The 21,974-nt window shown below is 41.8% G+C and overlaps 2 pseudogenes; one reads left to right on the plus strand and one right to left on the minus strand.

Annotated features, from left to right (window-relative positions):
* Positions 1-7,695: 7,695 nt before the first annotated feature.
* LOC128588771 (cyclin-dependent kinase 16-like) lies at positions 7,696-9,113 on the minus strand (annotated as a pseudogene).
* A 4,068-nt stretch (positions 9,114-13,181) lies between these two features.
* On the plus strand, positions 13,182-14,802 carry LOC128588353 (serine/threonine-protein kinase RIO2-like; annotated as a pseudogene).
* Positions 14,803-21,974: the final 7,172 nt, after the last annotated feature.

Raw genomic sequence — 21,974 nt, forward strand, 5'->3', positions numbered from 1 at the left:
CCTGGCACCTAGTGGCCTACAGATTAACTGGATTACTGATAACCACTTCACTAATATTACCTCAAACTATTCTTATGTGCTAAGGTTTAACCGGATTAACCGGTTACTACTTCACTAACATAATCTAAAGTTATTTTTGTGCTAAATAATCAAAAACAAAACCACAAAGCAAGGTTCTGGGGAAATAAGATGTTTGAATGTTGGACCTTTAATGGACCATCTGGAGACAGTCAATCACTTTTAGGGTGACTTCTGTAAACAGCTGAGCTATACAGGTCTCTGCCTGCAGGCCTGCCCCCACGAAGCTCGGCCCTGAATCACTTCTACGTGATTAGGCCCTAAGCCACATGTGGAATTCTATCCAGGTTCTTTCCCTTCCACTCACAAAAGACTTCAAACTTGCCTTCACAAAATGGAACCATTGAAAGGTTTACTTATAGGATTTTTGTCTATAATTCCCTTTTGGAAACTTTGCAGTGTGACGTGTTCTCAGCCACCTTCCTGTATTTTCATGGCTCTGTATTTCATAACTGTCTAGAATTAACCAAGATGCCTACAGCAGCCATCTAGCAGACGTGTCCCTGAGTCATCTGCTAGAGAACAGCCTGAGATGGTAGAGGTGAAGTCTCTCTTGAGAGTAGCTACGTGCTCTGGGGTGGAGAGTAGTCCTCTGGTATCCCTTCACCTAAAAAAGCTAACCTCTTTGCTTGTTAAGATGTTCATTCCCTCCCTTATTTGGATGCTAGTATTGAGGGGGAAAGGGAGAAATGAGTCTTGCCCTCTGGAATTCCTCACACTTGTAAAGGAAAAAAAAATACGTTCTAAAAGGACAAGGAAAACCCACCTAGCAAGGTGGTGTAAAAACATACAATGCAAAAATGTACTTTAGGCACAGTGCAGTGTCTCCTGGGAGGGTAGTCACCTCGCACTTCACTGAGCAGAATAGGAGTGGGAGAATGTTCCCAACGTTAGGAGGCCCTTATTGACACTGGAGTCAGATGTGTCTGTTTTCCAACCAGTCCTGCCCCTCCCTGGGTTTGCCACCTTAAAAAATTTTGTTTTCTTATTTGAGTCTCTGTCTTCCATTAAATATGAAAGCAGGCCTCATCATAATGTATGATAAGAGCAAACCTTCAGAATATTATGTTAACTGAAATACGCTGGCAACAAAATGATGCATATTACATTACTTTCACTTACATAAGCTATCTTAAGTAGTCAAACTCGTAGAAAGAGAAAATAGAATGGTGTTTGTCAAGGGTGTTACTCAAGGGTTGAAGAGAGGGTAAAATGAGTTTTTACTTAGGGGGCATTGCGTGGTAGATCTGAATGATTTCAAAGTTCTAGACATCTGTATAACAGTAACAAACATACTTAACACTACTGAAATGTAAACTTAAAAAGATTTTTAAGGTCAGATGTGGTGGTTCACTCCTATAATCCTACCACTCTGGGAGGCCGAGGTGGGTGGACAGTTTGAGCTCACAGGTTTGAGACCAGTCTGAGTCAGAGCGAGACCTCATCTCTAAAAATAGCTGGTCATTGTGGTGTTTGCCTGCAGTCCCAGCTACTTGGGAGGATGAGGCAAGAAAACTGTTTGAGCCCAAGAGTATGAGATTGCTGTGAACTATGATACCATAGCACTCTACTGAGCCAAGGTGGACAAAGTGAGACTCTGTCTCAAAAAAAAAGGTATTTTTTTATAAGATAAAAGTTCATTTTAATAAAGAAAAAATTCAACATTGAAAATAAAGTATTTTTAGGAATACTTTTGGCTGTGTTTTGTTGTGAGACAGAGTCTCACTCTGTTGGGTAGAGTGCCACGGCATCATAATTGCCCACAGCAGCCTCAAACTCTTGGGGTCAAGAGATCCTCTTTGGAAGCGGGGATTAGTGTGCTCCCACTAAATGGGCACAATGTAATGGTAGAAGGCATGACTCCTCAGTTTGGGACACAATCACAATAAGTACTCTCTTGTGAGTCCTTATTACAAATGCAAACATTGTAACCTAATTGTACCTCACATTGATCCGAAATTTAAAAAAAAAAAAAAAAGAAAGAAATCCTGTTGCCTGTCTTCTGAGTAGCTGGGACTCTAGGTGTGAACCACCACAGCTGGCTAGGGTCTCTCTCTCCCTCTTGCTCAGGCTGGTTTTGAACTCCTGAGCTCGAGCAATCCATCCACGTCAGCCTCCCAGAGTGCTAGGTAGGATCTCAGGTGTGAATCATCCAGCATGATAATACCTTTTGTTATGTGTTCTTTTAATAATACAATTTTAAACAGATAACAAAAAGAGACAGTCAATAAATCTTTCCAAAAATTACCTTCAAATAACAAGTGTTTCTCTCACACACATAAAAACATAGATCCATCACTGAGCACCTGGTGAAATTAAGACTATTTTTATGATCATTTAACTACATAAGATAACACAAACATTACAAACTAAGGAAGAGCTGGGGCTCAGTGGCTAATGCCTGTAATCCCAGTAGTCTGGGTGCCTAGGCAGGTGAATTGTCTGAGCTCACAGGTTCAAGACCAGCCTGAGCAAGTGCAGGACCCCGTCTCTAAAACATAGCTGGACATTGTAACGTGTGCCTGTAGTCCTGGCAACTAGGGTGGCTGAGACAAAACAATAGCCTGAGCCCAAGACTTTGAAGTTGCTGTGAGCTATAAGTACACGACACTCTACCAAAGGTGACGATGTGAGACTCTTCCTCAGAAAAGAAAAAAAAAAAAAAACTAAACAAGAAAATAAATATATAAGATAATCATAAAGAAAGTCTGTTAAGAAAAACACATACATATATTATTAGTGATATACATATGCCTGATATTTTGATTGAACCTCACCTTGACTTAAAGTGTATATATAGAGTTACACACTCTTATCTAAGAATATAAGACATAGACAAACCAAACACACAATAAACTGATGTTAAGGTAACTGGCCTACCAAAAAACACAGTCATAAGATGTTATAAAACAAGAATATTAGAAACTTTAGCTTATGAAATTCTGTATGGAAATTAATATGACATTAAAAAAGAATGTTTTTCTAGATAACTAGAAGGTTCAACTATGACCTATGATCCCTATGTATCTATAGAGAGCAGATATTTTCAATCAGTGGCACATGGTGTATGAAAATACAATTTCACAGAAAATACACTATAATCAGTAATAAAGAACCTCAGGTAAGAATTTTTTTTTTTCTTTACAGTTTTTGGCCAGGGCTGGTTTTGAACCCACCACCTCCAGCATATAGGGCTGGCGCCCTACCCTTTTGAGCCACAGGCGCCACCCTCAGGTAAGAATATTTTAATGCATAGCACTTAAAAGGCTTTACAAATAATAGGTTTTGCCTGGACGCTGTGGCTCGTGCCTGTAATCTCAGCACTCTGGGAGGATGAGGTGAGTGGACTGACTGACCTCAGGAGTTCAAGATCAGCCAGAGACAGAGTGAGACACCCTCTCTACAAATGGCCAGGCATTGTGGAGGGCACCTGTAGTCCCAGCTACTTGGGAGGCTGAGGCAAGAGAATCACTTGAGCCCAAGAGTTTTACATTGCTGTGAGCTATGACACTAATGCACCCTCCTGTGAGTGACAAAGGAAGACTGTCTCAAAGAAAAAGAAAAAAAGAAAACCCACAAAGTAGCTGGGACTACAGGCATGTATCCATTGAGACTTTTCACTCTCCAGAAGATGCTCTGGTGAACATATGGCCCCTCTCACCCCTACTAAATTACTCAATGAACACCCAGCTATTTACATACACTTGGAAAGAGAAATTCCTCCTTGAATTCACAGAGCTTGAGCTAGAACTAAGGACACAGTAATACATGTAAATATGATGAAAGTGCAGTTTGGTAAGTATATTCTTAACTGTGACATTTTATAATTAAATATCTGTAACTACTGTATTTTGTTTTTTTTTTATTTGTTTGTTTGTTTGTTTTTTTTTTTTGTAGAGACAGAGTTTCACTTTATTGCCCTCGGTAGAGAGTCGTGGCATCACACAGCTCACAGCAACCTCCAACTCCTGGGCTTAGGCGATTCTCCTGTCTCAGCCTCCCGAGTAGCTGGGACTACAGGCGCCCACCACAACGCCTGGCTATTTTTTTGTTGCAGTTTGGCCAGGGCTGTGTTTGAACCCGCCACCCTCGGCATATGGGGCCGGTGCCCTGCTCACTGAGCCACAGGCGCCGCCCATACTGTATTTTATCTAATCCTGAAGAATATGGCCTTCTTGATTCTAGAACTATTTGATGCTGCAGGAACAGTAGAAATGTCCAGGGATGTATTTCAAATCAAGAATGGAACCTCTGCTTGTTGTCAACAGGTCAGTTTTGTATCTTTTTCATTTCAAATCCTCACTGTGGACTCTATTTGGGGGTACACCGTGTCTCTGCTATGACTTATTTTAAGAAACAGAGAATACAATGTGGGGGATTGGGTTTAGTTTTTCAGATAAACTACTTCAACTTCGATGACACTTTTGCACACTGAAAGCCCACTTGCCTGCAGAGCAGCAGTTGGACCTCACAGTGTGGATTGTGCCTTCACTGGGAAGGTTCTGTGACACCCATCACCGTGGTGACATGAGAGTATATATCTTGGCCCCTCCTGCTGCCACTTGCCATTCAACATGGGAAACCTGAAAAGCCGATTCAAAGGTATGTTCGTACTGACCTGTGGGACGCTCTGCTCCTTCACAGTGACTAGAGTATTTCTCACAATACTTTACTTACAAAATTATCCTCTGCATTTTCCCATGGGTGGTTATAATGTGTTTCTGATTTTGTTTGATTCCCTAATTTATAGTTGATACTCCTGTCAAGTAGTTTGCCCTAAAGTTTATCTCCTCCTTTCAAAAATATATTCTTTTTTCTTATGTCCTGTGATCCTCAAACATTGCTCAATTAGATGTCCCCTAAATTGGAAAATATGGGAACATCTATTTCCGTGTCATTTTAACTTAACTGAGTACCTGCTAAAACCATTCATTTTAAAAATTTGGAGGAAATCCAGAAAGCAGGAGATGACTTTGTGGGTTTTCACATGTTAAACTCTGTTTCACACGTCTTTTCTTTTTCCTGAAATGTGTGCTGAGTTCAGTCAACTTTTGGCATGTCATTTCTGTTCATATGTAAATTTAAAAAAAAAAAAAAACAAATTTCAGTGTGTGCTCCCTGGTGTCACTATATAAAACAAAACATGCATTGACTTTAATTCTATAGAGGCTGGTCAGATATGTAGACAAGGAGGCTACTAGGTTATCTCAATAAACTACCAAACCACCAGCCCAGATGGCTACTCTTCCAGTGAATTCTCCCTACCTGCTAACTTGGGTTTAATGAGTGGTTATTGTTTGTGAAAACATTATGAGGCAGCTTTTCACAATGTCCAACAGTCTGAGCACACTTGGGGGACAAGCAGACACTGGTCATTCAGTGTGGTCACATGAGGGGCAGCTCACAGCATGACTGTACTGGGGGAGAAAGGCCACAGATGTGATGCCAAGACCCTAAGAGCATTTCCTTCAGTGGAAACAGGGCCACATTAGGGATGGAAGATGTGTAGGGTAGAGGAGAGAGGATGTGTCGTGATCAGGGCAACCTCTTTATCCAGGCATGTCCTCCGGGGCATCAACTTGGATTCCCCCTGAACAACGGGTAGGAATGTTGGAGAAAGAGTCAGGGGAGCTCTTGAATCAGGAGTCCAGGCTATGGTGGAGAGTCCCAGTCATCAGAGGTCTGCGCCTCCCATGGGACCATGTACACTTCCCATGCCAGATCCATCATTCATTCATGATGTGATGCTAAAAGCCACTTAGCTTCCCTCAATGTCACAACCACTCAGTAGAGAACAGGAGGTACAGCACCTGCTCTGCCCACCCACGGTCTGATGTGGGGAATCACAGGCCATAATGCCAGACGTTCCCTGACAGCTGCAGAGCATCATACCCACAGAAGGGATGAGAAATCACCCTCCACCCCCACTGCCCTGCAGTGGTGCGAGCACCCTACCTGGTGTCCGGTTTGTTCCCCCTGCCATTTAGGAAACATGGAAGATGACTAACAGACCAGTCCTCTTCCTCACGATTCACCTGGATTGAGTCATTTCAGCCGCCTCATGTCATAACAACAAATAAGCCTATTACCATTGTCATATGACAGTGCAGAGAACTGAGGACAGAGGGACCTCATGACCTTCTCAGGTGTAGGTGCCTGTCAATGGGCTTGGACCCCATCCCTAACTCTGCACCACCAGCGCCCTGCTCTCTGTCTCTCTGCTCTGCTGCCTTTCTGTGTGGTCTCATCTCCATGAAGTCTTGGCCCACACAGGCTCCCTGAACCCCACGATCTCCCTGAAACCCAGCTTTCATCAGATGGCTCTGCTTGGAACTCAGTAAACAATGGGATCAGATGTTCAAACTCAGAATCCACTTTTACTAGTTCTCGCTGGATTTCTGTCAGGAAGATGCTTACAGTCGTCCCTATTGGGAAGGCACTATGTTCTTTGCTGACAGCACTGACCCCCCACACCACCCCCAAGAGCAGAGCATTGTACTGCATCAGTTTTGGTCACCTGAAAAACTTACTGTGACCATGAAGGTTATTTAGAATAGAGACTGGGTATTACTTGGTGTCCCAGATGTAATACAAACCTATGAAGAGTGTAAGCTGTGTTGTTCATGCAGCAATATTTTAATTTTCCAAGTCATAAGTGCTGCTGCAACCACAGAATTCAATATACATTTTCAAGTCAAGATTGGTTCACATTTGATGGCAGACAATAATTGAAGCTTGTGTCTAGATACTACCTGGTTATTGACCATTGACATAAAAACATCTCACTGGACCATGCTTGGTGGGTGAGGCCTGTCATCCTTGCCCTTTGGGAGGCTGAGGCAGGAGGATCACTGGAGCCCAGGACTTTGAGGTTGCAGTGAGCTATGATGACACCACCCACACTCTAGCTTTCAATCCAGGGAGGCAGAGTGAAACCCTGTCCTGCCCTGACCCCTGAAAATATCTGCCTGAAAGAATGGTGCTAAATGATGATTTCTAATAAAGGCATCATCTCATCTAGAAGAGTTTGGGATTGACATAAAAATGGATCCATGTTCCCCTATCAATCTTTCCTCTCTCCCCCATTTTCTATTGGCAATGATCAATGACATCTTCACTTACTGGGATACATTTGTTACAATTAATCTAAAACCTGACATCTGATTCTCTAAAGTTAATCATTTCCATTCAGGTTCACTCTTTCTACTGGGCATTTCTGTCAGTTGTGACACCTTCAAAGCCCCGTTGCCCATTGTGTCCTCATGCGGTGCCCTCTCCCTGCCCTCAAAGGCCCCTTACCCTTTGTTGGTCCACAAACCCTGGCAACTATTGAGATTTGCACTGTTTTTATATTTTTGCGTTTCCAGAATGTCATGTAATTGGAATGATAAATAATGGAGTTGTTTTATTATTACTTTTTTTTTTGAAGGATTGATGAGAACTTTGTTAGCACCCAGCAGACAGGTCAATGGGTGGGTTGACAGGCCAATGGTGGGGTGTTCAGGTGGGCAGCAGGGGACCAGTGGGCAGGTGAACATGGCTCAGGCAGGTAGGCAGGTAGCAAACAGAAGGATGCAGTTGGGGGCTGCCCTGTGAGGGGTGTGGCATCCCTCCAGCTGCTGCCTGCTGGGGCCTCGGTCTGTGGCTTAGAACTCAGAACTCGGTGTCCACCACGTGGAAAGCTGGCCTGCCTGAGTCAGGCATTGATGAAGACTGAAGGCTGGCCTCCTTTTGTAGTTGAATCTCCTTTAGTGCAAATATGGAAGTAGTGCCAGGAAGTTTGTGGATCCGCTCCCCCAGACTGAAGAAGAATCGATGTTTCATGGCATCCTCTGCAGAGATGCGATTTCGACCCTCAAACTATAGCAGCTTAGAAAGGAGGTCAGCCCCGTCGCTATCAAGTCGGGGTGCATGGCTTAAAAGGGCCTCGGCTTGGTACTGGGGATAGTTGTATGTCTTAAACTCCTCATTGGACGGGATGCCTGGCCACGTGTCCTCAGTTGGGGTTCCTAAGATGCCGAAGATGAAGTGCAGCTGTTCTTCCACTGCGAGGCAGTGAAGAGGGGTCGGCCATCTCATAGAAGATGCAGCCCACACCCCACATGTCAATCTGAGTGGAGTAGTCTGTGGACCCAAGCAGGATGTCAGGTGGCCGGTACCACAGTGTCACCACCTCATTAGAGTATGTATTTGTTGGGATTGACGTGGCCCGGGCCAGACCAAAGTCAGCTAGCTTGAGCTCTCCCCTCTCGTTGATAAGCAGGTTCTGGGGCTTGAGGTCTCGGTGTAGCACCTTCTGCCATGGCAGTAGGCCAGGCCATGGAGCAGCTGGAACAGGAACAGTTTCACCTTGTGCATGTTGATTAGGTTCCCACAGTCATCCAGGTACTGCTTCAGGTCCTTGTCCAGGTACTCAAAGACAAGGGTGAGGGATTTTTCCTTGTGGATAATGTCACGTAGCCTAACAATGTTGGCATGTTTGAGGTCCTTGAGCAGAGACACTTCCCGGATGGCGGTGCAGGGCGCCTCCTCTTCGTGTTCAAGTCTGATCTCCTTGAGTGCTACAAGGTTGTCTGTAAGCTTGCTTTTGCCTTTGTATACCGTGGCATAGGTATCGTCGCCCAGTTTGTCCAGCTTGATGTAGGTCTCTAGTTTTCCAAAGCCAATCTCCGACAGGCTGACACGACGGAGGCAGCGGCTGAGGGGCTTGTCAAAAATGGGACTATTTAGAGTCAGCTTCTCAAGGTAACCCTCAGGCAGCCGGATGTCAGCTGGTAGTGACAGGCGCTTGTTAATGTCCTCAGTGGAGATCTGGAGTGGGGGATGGTTGCGCATGAGCACCCTCACTGGAGACTGCACCTCATCCTAGGATGTGGCGAAGCCTGGTCACTCTCCCCATCAGACCCAATCTTCAAGGACTGCTGGGACCGGTAGGAGGAGAAGGAGGTCGCGCAGCCTGAGCCCGGGCAGTGGCCCAGGCACCGCCGCTCCTGCCCCGCGGCTCTGAGGCTGCTCGCGCCCCCGCTGTTGGCCATGGATCGGATGCAGAAGATGAAAGGGCAGCTGTCCATGACACTCGGAAGTGGCGGAGGCATAGATAAGACCACAGGTGCCTCTGAGCAGATAGGCCTGGATGAGAGTGGCTGTGGTGGTGGTAGTGCCCTTGGGGAACTTCGATCTATATGCGGCCCACTCAGCTCTCACCAGAGATTGTGCACGAGGACTTGAGAATGGAGTTGTTTTAGACTAACATTTCACTCATCCATAGATATTGAATGTTCCTTCATCTCTCTGTCATGGCTTGTGTAGATCTAACATTTCATCTGGCTTTTTATCTCCTTTGTTTCAGCAAAGCAATGTTTCTCCCGCTCCTGCTGCCCTTCAGTCGTCCCACGTCTCCCACCCATCCCTCTCTATCCCCAGCCTGTTCCCCTGACCCCACTCATGCCACCCCCTCGCCTCTGGTGCCCCCTGGACCTATTTAGGTCATCAACCCCTTCTCAAACACGGTCCCTGCCTGCCCCTGCCACTTCTTCTACCCTTTCTCGCCCCCGGTCCCTGCCCACCCTCACTGTTACACGGTCCCTCCCCAGCCCCCTGTTTTTGCCTGGGCACCTCCATCCACAGTCCCCTCCCAGCCCCCTGTTCCTGCCTGGTCACCTCCGTCCACAACCCCCTCCCAGCCCCCTGTTCCTGCCTGGTCACCTCCGTCCACAACCCCTCCCAGCCCCTTGTTCCTGCCTGGTCACCTCCGTCCACAACCCCCTCCCAGCCCCTTCTTCCTGCCTGGTCACCTCCGTCCACAACCCCCTCCCAGCCCCCTGTTCCTGCCTGGTCACCTCCGTCCACAACCCCCTCCCAGCCTCCTGTTCCTGCCTGGTGACCTCCGTCCACAACCCTCTCCCAGCCCCCTGTTCCTTCCTGGTCACCCCCCTCCACAGCCCCCTCCCAGCCCCCTGTTCCTGCCTGATAACCCCCCTCCCCACTCCCCTCCGAGCCCTCTGTTCCTGCCTGGTCACTCCCCTCCCCACTCCCCTCCCAGCCCCCTGTTCCTGCCTGGTCACCCCCCTCCACAGCCTCCTCCCAGCCCCCTGTTCTTGGAGGGCAATGCCCCACCACAGCCCTCTCCAAGTCCCGAGCCCCTGCCCACCTGCAATTGTCTTCGGTCCCTCTTCTGCTGGAGATCCAACAGAATTGCCCCAGAGCGACCAGCCAGGTAACCCTCGCCACGTGCACACTGCCCACTTCGCAGGCTGCGTTGGTGGCGGTAGCCCCATTACAAGTCCAGGAAGAACCAGGATGTGGGGCCACCAGTCATTGCCTGGAGTGGACTGGCCATGGACTGGAAGCACAGGCAAGCACTTTACTCTGCAGCATGCCTTTTTCTCAGTTGAAGTGAAAGATACCCCTCAACAAAATGGGTCTTTTTCCCTGGGACCCAACATCATGGGTTTCTGCGGCCTCTGATGCGGCTGAGACAAGAGGCCTGTCCCTAGCCCAGGTCGACTTCCCCATGAACTTGTGCCTCCTCCTCTGAGGTATTCTTTCTCCTTGGAAGGTGGACTGCAGGCTAGCATCACTACGTTGTTTATGTTATAACCTTGTCAATAGCCACCACACCCAGCATTGATAAGGTTATAATATAAATTTTGAGGGGACAGAAACAGTGTGACTATAGGAGATGTAATGGTAGAAAGACACACCTTCACATTATTGGTTCTCCAGGAAGGTGTTTTGGTGTTTCTCTCACCATTAGTGTGAAATTGACTTTTGCTCAGCCCTACAAATGCTATGGAGTCATTTCCATTCTCATTAGCATTTTCTGTGCTGCATATGGAAGAGGGAACGCAGAGCAGTAAAGCAGCGCTGTTGAAAGAGTAAGGACAGGAACTCTAGGAGCAGACGTGGTGGTTGGTCTTACCAACGTGACAGTGGAGGTGCTGGTGTTTTGTGCACATCAGTTCTCACTTACCATTGATAGGTCCTTGGAAACTGCAACTTTAAGCGAAATGACATTCTCTATTCCATAGAAATTTAGCACTTGTTTTCAATTCACCTATAGTAAAATTGCTTTCCTTAATAAGTACATCATTTTGATTGAAGTCACAGTTGCTTTGAACGTATCAATGACATTAAATGAGGACTTACTACATGTGTGTATATATGCATAGAAGAATTTAATATATATGCATACACATTATATTTGTTATTTGGCTTAAATAATGCTGATGCAGTGTATATGTGTGTGTGCACATGCCTGCATACACTGAGTATATACACTGACGCATTATATCGGGTGTCCATAAAGTTTGGCTGTAATTGCGCACAAAATTTATAGACACCCTGTATACTGAGGCATCATATGAATAAATAAATATATAATGCTAAAACTGTATATTTTTAAAACAATGTTATTGAATATTTATTTAAACAAGTGAAATAAACCTCTGTGATAATAAGGATTTTAAATTTGAAATAGAAAAATAAAAATTAATACATTAGGAAAATTCTATTTGATGACTATTTTCACGTCTGGGTAATAATTTTAAAATGACACATTTTGTGTCAAAATATACATATCATTTATGGTCCTCATTTCCATCGTAATGTATGGAAAAGAATTCAAACTTGAATCCCTTAATTAAAACCGTATTTTTTTATATTCTTTTTTATTTCATAATTGAAAACAGCTGGTTTTAAATTTCATAAGTCCCTAACCCCAAATAATACTTCAAAATAATTTTTCTATTTCATGCAATCACACACTGGATATTTATAGAAATATAAAATTATTTTTTGGAACTGAAAATTCCATTAATGAAAGCAAATAAATTGTGCAAGTGAGATAAAAATGTACATACCACATCCAGCCTTCCCTGTGCAGCTATATTTTTAATCTTTTCTATCACATAGGAAGAGTTAATCATGGGGAGAAAAAAGCCTTATGGTGGTGATAATTTTGACTATAAAAAAACACTGATAATGTCTGTTGATGTTTTCAGATATACAACTATTTCACTTTTAGTACAACAATGAACTTATTTTTCATTTATGCTACCGTCTAAAACTGCATAATTTTACAAACTGGTATTGGAATCTCAGCCAACACCTTTCTCCTCCTCTTCTGCATTTTCATACTTCCTCTGATCACAGGGTGAAACCCACGGACCTGACCATCTGACACTTGGCCTTCGTTCATGTGTGAAGTTCTTAACCATACTATTATTGGGGTCTCCAGAACTCTTTGGGTCATTGAACTTTCAGAATGAACTTACATGCAAGGCATTTTTCTACTTGAGCAGAGGGATCAAGGATCTCTCCATATGCACCACCAGCCTCCTGATTATGCTCCAGGCCATCACTGTCAGCCCCAGCACCTCCTGGTTGGCCAGATTTAAACGTAAGTCCACAGATTACATTATCCATGTTTTATTCTTTTTGTGGTCCTGCACCTTGTCTTTTAATCATAGCATGATCTTCTACACCGTAGCTACTTATAATTTGATCAGACAAATCTACTGAAGATAAACACTTCTCACTTTCCTCCATGAATCCCATCATCAGGGAACTTCTTTTTGCTCTGTCATTATCCAGGCGTGTCTCCTCTGTAGGAATCATGCTGCTCTCAAGTGCTTACGTGGTGATCCTCCTGCTCAGGGAGCAGAGACGATCCCAGCACCTTCACAGCGCCAGACTCTCTTCTAACGCCTCCCCGGAGAAGATGGCCACCCAGACCATCCTGCTGCTAGTGAGTTGCTTTGTGGTCATGTAGTGGGTGGATTTTATTATTTCATTTTCCTCAACCTTGTTTTGGGCATATGGCTCAGTCATCGGAATGTCCAGAAGATGCCACATTTGATCCTTTGGTGCTACTCAGTTCAAACAAAAGAATAATGTTCTCCAAAATATACAAAATAAGTGGCATAAAATAAAATTAATTCTCTGAAGAGTAGGTTTTTCTCTCCTCAGTTACCTTTTCACGTAGAAGATAATTTGTTTGATTTAATTACCATGTATAAAAATTATACTCTTATTATATATCAGTTATTTAAGAACTGATGCTACTTAAAAGCTTCATGGTTGGACTTTTGTCCGCTGCCTCCATGTGGAAGGTGAATGTGGCCAAGTTGCGCTACCTGAGCCAGGATGGCTTCAGGGTTTTGACCGGTGTTGAAATGACCATGAAGAACCATGAGATAGTTCCCTGCAGTTTGATGACCTCTATAGCTGGCTGTAATAAAGTTTTAAGAGAATTAGTGAAACATACACTCATAGCTTGGGAGCATCCCAAGACTGTCCGGGGCTATTTATTGACAAATGCAGGCTATGATTATGGCTTTGAAAACATTTTGTTCCAGACAAGTAGTTGAGTCTGTTGGAAACCAGATGGGTGTTGGCAAAGAAAGATATTTACATTGTTGCAAATGAAGGACAGCAATTTGCATTAACACTTCATAGACTAGGAAGAACCTCCTTTTGAAATCTAAAAAACAAGCCTGATTACCATAAACACGGGCATGATGTGTCTTAGCTTTATTTATCTCCTCTCTCTGCGGTGAAGGAATTTGCTTATATGAAGGTGTTATATGGGAGGAAATTTCCAGTTCCAAAGCTAGTTGATTACAATCGCCATGCCGTGGTCATGGAGATCATAAATGGTTATCCTCTATGTTAGATACACCATGTTGAAGATCCTGCCTCAGTCTATGATGAAGCTATGGAACTAATTGTAAGACTTGGGAATCATGGGCTGATTCACGGAGATTTCAATGAATTAAATCGCATTTTGGATGGAAATGATCGTATCACCATGCATCGATTTCCCACAAATGATCTCAACTTCTCATCCCTGTGCTGAAGGGTATTTCGACAGACATGCATCAGAGATTTCTTCATGAAGTGTTTTGGCTATGAAAGTGAGCTTTATCCAACCTTTAGTGATGTCAGGACGGAAGGCTCTCTTGATGTGGAGGTTTCTTCCAGCAGCTACAGAAAGGAGCTACAGGCTGGTGACCACCTGCTGCAGCCAGTGGGCCCAGATGAGAGGGCCACTGAGACAGAAGAGGGACCTCAGTTTTCATTTTCTGATGGAGAAGTGTCAGAAAAATCAGATGTTTATAGTTTCAAAGATGAAAGAGAACAGAACTGTGTGGACCAGTCGGGTGGCTACAGATCATTCGAAGACCTGGAACACATCAGGGAGGACAGTTCATCAGAGCAGAGTGCTGGCGCACACCACTTTGAAATGACTGACTTCAGCCAGGTTTAGAAGAAATGAAAGGGCAGGTTGTTGACAAAAATTCCAAACCTGAATTTTCTGAGGAGAAAAACAGAAATGAAAATTACCTGAGACAGGGTGGTCAGACACATCAAGGAGAAGCCTCTGCTGGCTCTGAGGAGTGTGTGGACGAATGCTCTCATCTAACTGCCTTGTGTCACTGAGTAAAGAATCCAGGCCTCTCAGAAATGAAAAACATATGGGAGACATTAATTGGCGTAGAACAAGAACTCTGAGTATTACTTCTTCTACGGGCAGTGTTGTGAGCTGTTCAACAATTCTTCCCGAACTCGTGAAACAGAAGGTGAAACGTCAGTTGACAAAACAGCAAAAATCAGCAGTCGGTGATTACAGAAAACAGAAGCAAATGTGTTTACCAAGCAATGAAGGGAAAACATGCAAAGTATTAAATCAAGTTGGAAGCAGCTAGCTTTTGGGGAGAATAATATATATTTTTGATATTTTTTTAAAGTTACTCTACTCACCTTTTAAGTCACTTTTAGTCTTCTTTTGCTTCAAGGCCAATATATAAAAAGATGAATAAATCCGATTTCATTTATAAAAAAATGAAATGATGGTGAGTAGAAGGCCTATGTTCCACTGGCTTCTGATTATGATGCTCTGTATGTTGCCAACAAAATTGGGATCATTTAAACCAAGTCGAGGTGGCTCATTCTAAATATATAACTTTTCATCATACAAAAAAACAAGAAATTTGTTATCTTTTAATTTGCTTCCCTGAACTTCATATCAGAAAACTTCTCTATCTAAGGAAGCTCCTATTAGTAATTAAATTTATCAATGTTTTACATTATTTATTTATTTTTTATTTCCCCCAAAAAAAATGTTACCCTTATTTTGTAAAGACATTTTAGTTAGGTATCCAATTATAGCATGGACACTATTTCTCTCAGCACTCTTTATTTCCCTGTTTTCTGTACTATGCAGGCTCTAGAGATGACCTTCTCACCTTGCTTCATACTCCATAAGAAATTACAATTTGAAAATAATTTGGTTTGCACATTTGAAAAAATTTACATTTGGGATAAGTTCATTTAGCAATTTTCCTCATTTAGTCAAAAAGGATAAGTTAAGAAGTCCCCAAAGCCTTGAGGTCCATATGGTTATAAAGTTTCTGAAGGAAAACTGACTTGTTCGTTTGATTGTTCCTATGAATTCTTCTTTCAATTTACTTGTGCTCTTCGAAAGTGCCCATATTTTCCGATTCAATTTGTTAAGTAATGTATGAATAATGGTAACATTTGAGTATTTTTAGATGTCTTCACCAAATAGTATTTATGAATATCCCTTTGCCCAAAACATGAACTATAAAGTGGCAATCTTCCACTTTAATGTATGAGACCTGATTACAGCCAGACTTATGTTTTTCAGTCCCATAAATTCAGTATTGATAGAATTAATTATGTAAATGTAGGCCCTTTGGCTCCAGTGAAAATGCTTTCTTCTTATCAATACTTGAACTCTGGGGTTGCCTGTACCTCAGTGGTTAGGGCACCAGCCACATGCTCCGGGGTGGGTGGTTTGGAAGCCACCCGGGCCTGCTGAACCAAAATAATGTAGCCGAGCATTGTGATGGGCACCTATCGTCCCAGCTACTAGGGCAGCTGAGGCAACAGAATCGTTTGAGCCCAAGAGTTTGAGGTTGCTGTTACGCCACGGCACTCTACCAAGAGTGACAAAGTGAGGCTGTCTCAAAATAAGAAAAAATAATACTTGAAGTCTCCTAAAGTGATGTTGGTTTAAATTTTCTCCAGTAGTTATTTAAAATTATCTTAGAGGAAATGTGCATGAGGTTATTTACATATTACTTATGGGTTATGCTGTAATTGATGGTTTCTACTGTCATTTCATGGTACTTATAAAAATCTTTCCATAGGGTTTAAAAAGTATTTTATCTTCTGTTTAGTATCAAAAATGATGTTTATGTGTGTACCTAATTACCAAATCAAACTCTTTAACAAAATTACTTAACACTTTTTGTGTTCATTAATTTGTTTTGTACCAGAACAGTTGATTTCTATGATGCTTTTAAATCACCCAAATGATTATAAATATGTCCTCACTCTGAGCTATAGGCCAAACTTATTATCATTAAATATATATACATAAACACATAGGAGTTGTGTCAAAAAACAGGTATAATCTAGGTATTAACAAATCTACTTTGTCAGAGTTTTATCTCTTTGTACCGTTCTTTATTTTCTGTGTCATTTTCTATTTTTATTCAAATTTATATTTGTCCACCTAAATATTGATGGGGATAGATAGGCTTGGATATATATATATATATATATATATATATATATATATATTGTTTTTTTTTTTTTTTTTGGCCGCGGTCGCGTTTAAACCCACCACCTTCGTTATATGGGGCTGGTGCCCTACTCCCTTGAGACACAGGCACCGCCCATTGCTCGGATTTTTATTTTGAGTAGAATTAGAACATTCTTCATATTTCTATAGATTCCATTTATTCCATGTAGTAAATATAGGAATTAAATACAAGAAGTACAATAATGGCTCCTCCTGCCCACAGGAGACCTTGACACATTGAGGAAACTTTGCTAAAAACCTTTATTTTTGCATATTACTTTTTAAAATTTTGATCTCAACTGCCTTAAAATCTAGAAATTTGCAATACGATACATTAGAAATAAATCCCTATACACTCTCTACAAATTAATATAATAAACTCAGGCAAAAATTAAAATATTAAATTCATTTGAAACTTTTCCATATACACAGCCCAGATGCAAGCTAATTCACTGAGAAACTCTATCAAATACTTAATGCAACAAAAAAATAGCCAGGCATTGTTGTGGGTGCCTGTAGTCCCAGCTACTTGGGAGGCTGAGGCAAGAGAATTGTCTAAGCCCAGGAGTTGGAGATTGCTGTGAGCTGTGACACCACAGCACTCTAGCGAGAGCAATAAAGTAAGACTCTGTCTCTAAAAAGAAAAAGAAAAGAAAGAAAGAAAGAAAACAACAGTTTTGGAGGTAAAATGACACTTCATGAATTATGATCATTGGGTAAATGTAAAATCATGTACTGTAAAATCATCAACTACTGCAAAAAATATATATGTCTGTACCATGGGAACTTAAATCTAGATGCTGATCCGTCTTTTTATATTCCGCTGTGGTTGATGTGAAGACTACCCCTTTGTGATAATAACATGTATGTTAAAAAAAAAAAACACAGAGAATGTAAATCATAGGAAACTTTAATGAACTGTATTGACTGAACTATGCCATGTATCATCTTTTGTATTATTAAAGCTATTGTCATATATTACTTTCATTAGCAAACCATCCCATGACAATGGATTCTGTAGAGAAGAATATTAAGAGAAGAAAATATAGTGAGGATTTTTTACAATATGATTTTACCTCAATGATTATAGCAGGAATTGAGAAACCACAATGTGTTATTTGTTGTGAAGTTGTATCAGCTGAATCTATGAAACCGAACAAACTCAAATGCCATTTTGATAGCAAGCATCCTAGCTTTGCCAGCAAGGATACCAAGTATTTTAGAAGCAAACCTGATGGATTCAAGCCAGGCTTGACACTGGTGGCAAGTACCACAAACAAAACATAGCAGCCATTGAAGCTTCACATTGGGTGGCACTCAGAATCACCAGAGCTATGAAACCTCACACCACTGCTGAGGATTTATTATTGCCAGTAGCCAAAGGCGTTGTTCAAGTTATGATCAGAGGAGAATTTGCTATGAAATTGAGTGCAAATTCCTTATCTAACGACACTGTCGGCAGAAGAATAGACGACAGGTCTGCTGATGTTCTTGATCAGCTAATCCAGGAAATTAAATCTGCTCCACTTCCAATATTTAGTATCCAGCTTAATGAATCTACAGATGTTGCAAACTGTTCACAGTTACTGGTTTACGTGATGATGGCAACTTTCAAAGAAATTCATTGTTTGTCAGCATCATAATACTCATAAAGACCACAAGTATCTTAAATTAGAGGGAGAGACATGAAAGGTTGTATTGCAGAAATCAAAGCATAAGGCAAAAGCAAATATATATGTTAATCAACTATTTGGATGAATTAACTGATACTGCCAACTCAGCATAGGCTTACCCTTCATTGTGATCAAAAGGGAAGATTTTCTTTGCTACCAAGAGTTATTTACTTTGAGCACTCTTGCAAACATAATGCAGGAACAGATATCTTCAACCATTTTCAAGACACAAATGTACTTGAGTAGAATCTCGTTTAAAAATAACAGTTCAGAGGGTGGTGCCTGGATCTCAAAGGGGTAGGGCACCAGCCCCATATCACAGAGGTGGAGGCTTCAAACCCAGCCCCAGCCTAAAACTGCAAAAAACAAACAAATAAAAAATGAAAAAAAAAATTCAGAGGTTTATTATGAATGATGCCAAGATGAGGGGCAGGCCACGTTGTAGTCTGCCAAATAGTACTATTGATATTTGGAAAAACATGTCAAAAGAAAGCAAAATTCAAGAGAAAATCACTTTCATTACATTGATATTTTCCTTCCAGAGACACCTGGGAAATTATATGGTTTAAATTTCTCAGGGAAGGTAGCACTCTATGTCTCAGGAACTGTTTTGTGCATTAGTGAATCAAAGGAAATCAATAATGAACAAACGAACAGGAAAAACTGGCCAACTTTTTCTGAATGCTCTGACTGTGAAATGGGTGTACTAGTCAGGTTCTCTAGGGGTGGGAAAAACAGTTTACCTGTATATAATAGTTCAACTGTAATCTTTGGGGCCGTCTATGTGCTGAATAATGGTGTTTCAGTTAACAACGGTCCAAATATAAAAGGATGGTCTCAAAAGACTGAACTGGACATGCAATTCTTTTATTCTTTTTTTTTTTTTTTTTTTTTAAGGCAAGTTCTCATTATGTTGTACAGGCAGCAGTTCGGTGGCATGATCACAGATCATTGTAACCTTGAACTCCTGAGTTCAAGTAATCCTCCTGGTTAGCTTCCCAAGAAACTGGGACTACAGATACCCACCACCATGTGCAGATAATCTTTTGTTTGTTTTTGTTTTTGTTTTTGTAGAGACAGGTCCTCCCTATGTTTCCCAGGCTGTTCTCAAACTCTTGGACTCAAAGCAATTCTCCTGTCTTGGACTCCCAAAATGCTGGGATTATAGTCATGAAACTCTATGTCCAGCTAATTTTTAAAATCTTCTCTACTGTAATTTCATGGCATTTTTTCTATATCTAGATATACAAATACTTACCTCTGTGCTATGATTTCCTAGAGTGTTCAGTACAGTAACATACTGTACAAATTTGTAGCCTAGAAGCAATAGGCTATACCACATAGCCTAGGTATATAATAGGCTAACCCGTCTAGTGTTGTATCCGTCACAGCCTGTAAAAATAGACTCAGACCCCACTTTGGTAAAATCGGATGGTGATTTTATTACACCTGTGCAGGGGACCGCTGCTCTCAAAGGCAGGTGGCCCTGAAGTGGAAGGCAGGTTGACTTTTATACCTTTTTTGTGCCACGTGGCAAGCAAGTTAGCACAGAAGCAGAATATTGCGGCTAGCTCAGGGCGGGGTTAGAGCTTGAGAAACACAGGTTGAGTAAGTTTCTACTATTGTTTGTTCACGAGGACCTATAGCTTGAGAAACACAGCTTGAGCAAGTTTTCACTATTGTTTGTTCACTGGGAACTAGGGGAGATTTCGGGAATTTGGGGACTTTGTGCTTTCTCGTTCTGAAGCCCTTTCTTGGAATCTATGGGGGTTGGGGGGACGAGCTGAGGTTTTGGGAGCTAACAGGCTTTCATACTAGGTTTCTGTAAGCATACTCAGTAGCAGTCTCACAATGATACCATTACCTAGGAATGCTTTTCTCAGAATGTAGTTTCATCATTGAGCAAGGCATGACCCTATAGGCATAAATCTACATCCAAACACATATATATCTTGATCTATCAAACTGGAGTATTAGGAATTGACTTACATGATTTTAGAGACTGACAATTCTAAAATCTGAAAGGTAGACTAGTAGGCTGTCGACTCAGGGATGAGCTGATGTTGCAGTCTCTAGTGTGAAGGCTGACTGGAGGCAGAAATAATTGCTCCTCAAGGTAGGGTAGTCTTCACTAGAAAACATTTAGTTCATTGGACAAAGCCCAACCACCTCATGGAAAAGAATCCGATTAGCTCAAGTCTATTGAAATGTTAATTGCATCTTAAAAATTGTCTGCACAGGGACATTTAGACTGGCTTTCGATGAAAACCTGGGTGCTGTGGAGCTCTGGTATGGCTCATCCCTGGCAACACTATGTCAAAATAGGAGGCAAAGTTGGAAGGTGAAGCTAGTGCTGGGTGCTCTGATCCTCGAGTGAAACCCACATCAATAGATTAGTACCTCCATCAGGGGTGAGTGAGGTGTAGCTCTTTTGAGAATGGACTCCCTCCAGAGAAAGTGGGTTGTTAAGAAGAGGCTAGTTCCCTAGGTTTCCCTCTCTTGCTTCCTCCGTGGCCACGTGATGTCTTAGGACATGCTCACTGCCTGTGTGAGTAGAAGCAGCCTGGTGGCCTCACGAGATGCCGCTGCCCAATCGTGGACTTTAAAGCCATTAGAATTGGGAGCCAATTAATTTCCTTATAAATTGTTGAGACTCTTGTGTTCTGTTATGGCATCTTTAAACAGACTAAAACATGTGACCTAGCCAAATTAATACATAAAATTTAACATCACAACAGAGCAGACAGACAATAAGAGTATAGGAATAGGATTATTATTAACAAAATTCTTCGTTCTGTTTCATTTTGTAGTGTTAACATTTACTGATCTAATCTTCTGGAGTGTCTAATCTCTCATTAATCCCAGTCAATGCATTTTTCCTTTCAGAAGTTGTAGATTTTATCTCTGTAATTTAAATTTGTTTTTTTTGCTTTCCATATCCCTACTTACTTTATCTGAACAGATGAAGTATGGTTAGTTTAAATGCTCTAATGTCCTTATCTGCTAGTTCTAATACCTGTGTCAGTTCTGGTTTTGAATGATCACTTTTCCTCCTTTTGACAGGCCTTCTTTTTCTGACCCTTTGCATTATTGATACTTTTTATTGTGTTCCAGATATTGTGAACCTTGTGGGGGGTATTGCATAGTTTTATATTCTTAGTCATATTTTTCAGTGCTATTTGGAATCACTGTTAAATAGTTTGGAAATAGTTGAATGTTTTAAGATCTTCCTTTTAAGATAGAATAGAATAAACTGGAGAAAGATTCAATGTGAAGATAATTATTCCCCACTGCTGATGCAAATCTTTTCTGTGTATTCTACCCATCCTCCTGGAGGATACTTCTGATTAGTTCTGAATAATACATATTGCTTTATTAACAAGTATTTATTTCTCATTTAGGAAGAGATGCTCCTAAAATTATTGTAAACCAAGGAATGAACAAAAGCCTTGGGAGTCTTTGTAAAATCATGGGTCTCAGGATAGAATAGTCATGCTTTTGAAATTCAAGATCATTTCTCAGAACACGATGACTGAAGCTTAATCACCTTCTGAACATAAACTATACATGGATCACTATAGAAGTTTTGAGACAGACTGTGTTATGGTCCA

The sequence above is a fragment of the Nycticebus coucang genome, chromosome 6 (assembly GCF_027406575.1).
Source record: "Nycticebus coucang isolate mNycCou1 chromosome 6, mNycCou1.pri, whole genome shotgun sequence".
NCBI classification, from domain to species: domain Eukaryota; kingdom Metazoa; phylum Chordata; class Mammalia; order Primates; family Lorisidae; genus Nycticebus; species Nycticebus coucang.